Source organism: Lathyrus oleraceus, chromosome 6 (assembly GCF_024323335.1).
Source record: "Lathyrus oleraceus cultivar Zhongwan6 chromosome 6, CAAS_Psat_ZW6_1.0, whole genome shotgun sequence".
NCBI lineage: Eukaryota > Viridiplantae > Streptophyta > Magnoliopsida > Fabales > Fabaceae > Lathyrus > Lathyrus oleraceus.
Genome location: NC_066584.1, coordinates 290004848 through 290012374, shown reverse-complemented (window position 1 = coordinate 290012374; position 7527 = coordinate 290004848).

Sequence of the window (7527 nt, the reverse complement as noted above, 5' to 3'; positions counted from 1 at the left end):
GGAGGATGAAGTAAAAAACAATTAGAATTGGAGAATGAAATGAGGAGAAAATAATTGGATTTGGAGGAAGCATTGCAAGTTGCAAATGAGCGCGCACATAAATTTGAATAACTTATGTATTCTTAAATGAATCAAACTTCAGTGGTGGATATGGAGGTTTTGTCGGAGATGAAAAACTCAGAGGAGTTTCTGGGCAAAGACAACATAATGTAGAAGAGGAGAACAAGGAGGATGATTCATAAGATTGAGTGTATGATATTTGTTTTGAATTTTATATATGATATTAAAAATTTGCACTATTTATTTTAATTATTAAATATTTTTTTATATATTTTTATAATTTCATTTGAACTTTATTTTTACAAATTTTAAAATAAAAAATTTAGTTATTATATAAATGTATATTTATTATAATTATATGATTATAAATTTTTAAATAAATATTTATTTTAGTTTTTATAATATATAATTATAATATATTTTATATAGTATTTTAAATGTTGTTAGGGGTTACCCCGACAATATTTAATTTATCACGATACCTTGCTAGGGGGTTAACCCCTAGATAATGTCGTACTGGATTTCTAAGGGCTTAGCCCATAGTAAAATATGTCACATCACCTAGCCACTCCAACTTGTTGCAACTCTGCGTCCTAGTGTGCTAGTCTACCAAGTTTATAGCTTTTGCTAGGGGTTAATCCCAAGCAAGTTTGTGAGGGGTTAAACCCCTAATAAAAAAGTTATCACACATTGTTTTTCAAGGTGATGCAATGTATGGTATGATTGAGTTATATAATGTTTATCACACATTGTATGGTTTTATTGAATTATATGTAGTATTTTGATTGTATTTTATGACCAATGTATGGTATGATTGAGTTATATAATGTTTATTAAAATATGTCAAATTTTAACAAAAATAATGCCTATGTGAGAAACTTACTGTCCCCGGGATTAATACGGAAGTTAGCTTATGTATTATCCATTGATAGTGGGAAATAAACACACTATTATGAGTTCAAAATATGTCCAAGGGTTAGTTTGTAATTTAACCTATAAACTTACCCTTCCATCAATACATAGGTTAACTATTGTTTTATTTGTTGGAAAAATGGGGTTGACTTACTTAAGAAGTGTTTAGGTGTGTATCTGGGGCATACAAATGTTAACTTCCTCATTATTCCAAGGTCATCTTCACCACTAAGGGTGGGAAGAGCAACCCCCTATTATTTTCATGAATGGCTTGTTCAGCCAAACCACATGCCACCTAATTACTCTATCTACATATGTGATGAATAAATCCACAAATGAAGCCCAAAAGGTTTTGTTTGATTTTCTCAATCAGGGGACCTAAATGATTTTTGTCTTTTTATTTTCTGTCGTTTCTCTCTCTCTTTCTCTAAAACCCTAGTTACCATTTCTTTGCAATTTGCCAGAAAATTAACCCATTTCGCATCCATGTTCCTTGCTAGCTCAAAAGATTTGATAATTGATCAACATTCTATTGGAGTAGGGTTGTAGTATCATCTTTGTCTCAAGGTAGCTTCAACCACTTTTTTCAAGTTATTTTAAAGCATTTTTATCAAAAGATGAAAGGTTTTGAAATACTTTGTGTGTGTGCGCATTACCTTATTACCAAAAAACCTAGTATTTCTTTGTTTACAATTAACATATCAAAACCTTGATAAACCATTAAGCACAAGATCAATTGGGCCTTCTCCCTTTCACATTTTCAAGTCTACAACTTCAAGATCACAATTGTACATCTTCAAATTCCTTTGCTTGATTCAACATTGTTTAACACTTTGATCTGGAACTTGATACATTTCACTGATGAGACTTTTGATTTATTTTTTCTTTCTTAGATGTCATCATCAATACCATTGAAAGAGTTTTCATCTTCAAAACCACTTTACAAAATTACCTACACATCACATAAAACAACAATAAAGAAGGTGGAATTGATCCTTAGGTAAATTTACCGGTTAAGTTATTTTGATTCATTTTTGTAATTTAATTTTATTGTATTAGAGTTACTAGCAAAAGCCATATAGTCACACTAGGTTAAAAAGAAAATTTTCATGCATAAAATGGTAGTTTGACTAAAGTCAACATTTATTGAATTGAGTCAAGAATGATGATGAATTGATTCAAGCATTTTTTTCAAAATTAATCGAGTCATGTAGTTGTATCAATGAAGTCATGTAAAATTTGTTTTCAGAAATTTGGTTTCGGAGAAAAATGACTCAGGTCATGCTTCTCTTTAAATCGAGTCAAGTAAATTTTTATGAATCACATTTAATTCGAGAAATGTGATTTGATTCAAGGTTCTCCATGAATGATTCATGACTGTTTTTCATTTTTTATTTAAGTTCTGGAAATGTAACTCAAGTTATGAAATTTTATGCATCAAGTCGCAAGACTTGACTCATGACTCTAGTCAAAGCTTAAAAATCTCATTATTTTTTGTTGCTTGATTTGATTCATTACAGGTTGTTGACTCGAATCATTAATGATTTGTTTACATCGACTTTGTGCCTTTTCTCAAGCACATATACAAGCTTTTCTCTTTATTTTTTCACTACCAGATCAAAAATCAAGTGAATGATTTTCTAGAAAATTCATCTTCTTTCTCAAACACAATAAGTTTCATCTTGTGCATGAAGGTTGATTCATCTAAAAAGTATAATCTTGTTTATGAGGATTTCATTGGAGTGCTAATATGTGATTGAATATTTCTAGTTAGAGGATCTGGTGTTATGTTACAGAAGTGAATTTCCAAAGAAGAATAAATAGTCTAAAGTCTTTGCTCGAATCGTCTTCCATCCATGTAATCAAAACAATATTTGAAGTGTCCAACCAAAAACAAGTGAAGAAAATATCCTCACAAAGAAAAGGAAAAAAACACCCCGCGATAATCAAAAATCAAAGGACCGAGAAAAGAACACTAAGGGTATCTCCAGCGCTAGTTGCTTCATTGATGATTCATCAAGACTTAATTTTTTCATTGTTGGGACATGCAATTGCTTATCATTAGAAAACATTAAAAAATATTTGTGACCAAAAGGGGGAGTCGCTAGATGATTAATAATTTTTTTTACTATTTCTGTTTAAAATAAAGAAATAAACTTAAGCAACACCATTAAAGAAAAAATTAATAAAATTACTTAAATCTTATGTGCCATTTGTAGTCCCACAAAAAGAGTCAAGCAACACAAATTAGTCAACAAATGGAGAGGCTCTAAGAAACCACTTAATATAAATACCATCACAAAAAATTGAAATTTTAATCTCTCGAAATGAACTATCAATGCATGTATAGAGCGAGATTCACCTACCACTTTAAAAATGTGCAGGAAGTAAGAGAATTTGTTGCCAAAAAATCATTTAAATGATTTTTTTCCAAACGTTGTGTCTTTCTTAAACGTTGGGCAAAAATAAGGTGTATTTTTGTAGTGAATTTTTTGTCTTACTTATTAAATTAAACATATTACTTTTAAAGTGTTGCTTGCAGAATTCAACCGAATTACTATAAAACATATTATTAGTGATGTAAGAAGACTTTTTAAGACATTCGGATTTATTTCAGGTCCAAAAACAATATTTTAATATTTTTTCTCAATTTTCTGTTTTATTTCTTTTTAGATTAAAAGTCCATTAGAGTTTATTTTCTATTTTATTTCTATTTTGGATTATTAGATATAGGCATTTGTTATAGTTAACATAGATATTATTATGTACATACTATAGCTTAGCATATACCATACTTGTATATAAATACTGATGTAACTATTATTCAGTTTAATAAAACAGTATTCAATTCATTTTAATCCTTCTTCTCTTCTTGAATACGTGTAACAAACTCTCTCTCTCTCTCTCTCTCTCTCTCTCTCTCTCTCTCTCTCTCTCTCTCTCTCTCTCGTTCTTGAACATGAGTTATCATCTTCATCTTCTTCAAGATGAGTTCCGCTTGCTTCCTTGATATGGTATCAGAGCTATACAAGCTCTGGTAGCCATTGTTTCTCTCTGTTTTTTTTCTTGTATATCTTTCCTCTTTCCTTTTCTTTCATCTTCATCAATGGTTGTTCAGAGCTTTGCCGATTTCGCTACAAACTCTGCCAATCCATATTTTCTCCATCCGAACAAGAATCCAGCTCTCGTTCTTGTTTCTCCCTCACTCGATGATAAGAACTATCACACATGGTCTCGATCGATGCAGATTGCGTTAATCTCCAAGAACAAAGACAGATTCATCGATGGTACTCTTCCCAAACTTGATGTTTCGGATATTCTATATGCGCCATGGATTCGATGCAACACGATGGTTCTTGCGTGGATTCAATGATCAATTTCTGAATCAATTGCGCGATCGGTACTATGGATTGAAATTGCCGCTGACGTGTGGAAGAATCTGCAAATTAGGTTTTCACATAGCGACTTAAAAATATATTAGGGTTTCTTTTTCTGTACTTAAACACCTTTGGGTGTGGCCGTCAAGGTTATCTTTTGATATAATAAAATTCAGTATTTTCTTTATCTGATGGATTCCAAAGTTTATCAGACAGGTTTTGCACTTGCAATCATGTGTTCTCATTCTAGGTTTAGCACTTACTAATCCTTGGTGATTCCGAATGACCAGGTGGCATCAGAGCAACCATGGGAGATCAACCAGTAACCAAAGCAGATCTTGAGGGAACTATCATGGCTTTTACCACGACTCTAACTTCTTTGATGGGACATATGCCGAATTTAGAAAATCAAGTAAACAATGCCAATAACAATGAGAATCAACAAAGATATTGGGGAGGAGAACATGTTAGTGTTCCGTGCGGTGGAGTCAATCATCATGTTGTTATAGTTGAAAATTCGAGTTCTGAAGAAGAACCCTACGAGGAAGAGGCCCACTACTACAAAAAGTACTTTTAACGTCGAATGTTAAATTCATTTTATTTTGGCTGTAGTAGCGAGGTAACGAATGGCGTCAAGAAAAGTTGCCACTTATCACCTCGGTGATTTAAAAACCGAGGGGTAACGTTATATGCACATGGGCTCGAACCCCAACAGTAGGACTTTTATTATTTTCAAAAATATCATATCTTATATCTCGATTTATCTTGAAAACCGAAGGGTAAGATTTTTTTTTAAAATTGTTACATTGTTTATCCAAAATATTACATTGTTTACACAGAATATTAAAATAAAAATCAAATTCCCTAGAGATATAGATAAAAATCAAATTCCCTAGGGATCTTGATAAAAATCAAATTCTCTGAAGATCTAGATTTTAGATCTTCGAATTATTAAATCTTAGGGAAAATCAAATGTTGGATGCAAGATTATTCTCTACAGATCTTGCATGCATTTGATTCTAAAGCAAAACAAAATAAGGGTTAGATAAATAAAATTAATATTCAAATATATGATTTTATGCTCAAATAAATATTTAAAAAAACAAACCTTAAACCCGAGTAATTTTTTACTCTTGCAATCCATCTTAGAGAAGTTTTCCAAACGTTTTTATGTTTCAAGCGCTTCATGTTCCATATAGGTTAGATTTTAAATATTCAACATGCTTTTATAGTGAATGCCCCTTAGGTTTCACACGGATCACTAGTAGAAGATTCTTGAGCATTGATAAACATTAAATGGACGACAAAGATTTGTTTAAGGGCATTGAATATAAAAAAAAAACGCTTAGTATCCCCCCGGTCATGAAGAAAACTGAGGTGAATAAGATTTTTTTTAAGATTACAATTGTTTACACAGAATATTAAAAATACATTGTAAGATCTGTTTCCCAATGAAAATTTTTATTTTCCATGCCCAAGTCCCATGCAAGATGCTAGAGATTTTCCAATGAGAATTTTTGTTTTCTGCACTTGTAATCCATCCCAGAGATCTGTAGTAGCAACTCATGATCAAATGGACGGTGGTGAATATCTCTTCCAAAAGATATTCATCAAAATCCATCGAACAGATCTCTAGGGTAAAATGATGTTTGATGAATATCTCTTTAGAGCGGCTTCATATAAGTTAGTATTTGGGTAAAATCTGTTTAATGAGGGTTTTTATAGTAAAATAGGATTATTAAACACTTCAGTTTTATTATAAAAACGAGGTGAATAATTTTTTTTCTCTTTAATTATATTGTTTACACAGAATATTAAATTACATTATTTACAACAAATCTTCGGTGATATCCAAGTTTTGTTGCATACCCTTTAAAACAATTATTTTTAAACAAGAATGATTTTTTGCACTTGCAATTTATCAATTGAGTACTCTTCAAAGGTTGCACTCCCTTCTTTAACTGAGGATTATTCCAAAAATACAAAAACGACAACATCAACACCATTATGTGAGATATATTGCAAGTGCAGAAAAAATATTTTGCTCAAGATAGAAGAACACTAAAGATTTTTTTTGTCTTACAATCCATCCTAAAGAACGATGCTTGCGAGTTTGGGCCAGCTTCATATTAGTAAGGATTAGGGTAAAATTTATTTAACGAGTGCTTTTATAGTAAAATCTTATTATTTTATGTCTTGGTTAAATAGAAAACCGAAGGGTTAGAATATTTTGTTTACACTTATAAACAAATAAAATCATAAAATGCGATAACTGGGAATCAAAGCTTGTACTGAGTTGTTTTCTCACCTCGGTGTTTTGAAAATCCGAGGGAATATATGGTTTTTTATTTTTTTAAAATAATAAAAAATAGCGCGCATTGGCTTTATACATCAGTTTTCTATTGTTCGAGGTGAAAGCTTCGTCATGAAACGTGTTATTTGTTGTAGTGAGGTAGTTAATAATGGGAATCCACATAACCATAATTATCGAGTGAATGTTGATATTCCGTTATTCTATGGAACCATGGGAGTGGAAGAGTTATGGATTAGAAAATCGATATTGACAGGTTCTTTCACGTTATGGGCGTCCATGAGATCAAGAAAGTTAAGATAGTGGCAATCAGGATGAAGAGTAATGCTACTGTCTTGTTTGATAAACTTGTTGTTTAGTGGTAAAGGCAAAGGAAGGGGCCAGTCAGAACTTTGTGAAGAATGAAACAATTGATGTGGAAGTGGTATTTACTGGAGGATTATGGATAAACTCTTTATAAGATATATATAGAGTGAGTTCATGGAAAGAGTAATGTGACTGAATACACAGTTGAGTTCCTTCATTTTTCTGAGCGCAATGAATTGGAAGAATAAAAAAGCCAGAAAGTGGATAGATACATTAGTAATCTAAAGGGATCCGTGCAGAGAAGATGAGTTTAGAGACTATATAGACCGTAACTTAGGCATGTAGTGTAGCTTTAAAGGCATAATTAATGGAGAAATCCCCTTTAAATTCACATCTTTTAGGTATTCCCTCCATAATAACTTTGAATCAGTAGGAGATAAGAAAAAGAGTGCAACAACCAAGGATTCCAACCCTGAGAATAAGGGGACTAGCAACCCTAGCGGTGTGCAGAATGGTAAAACACAGGTCTAGAGGCAACATAATCCATATGTTAAACCCACT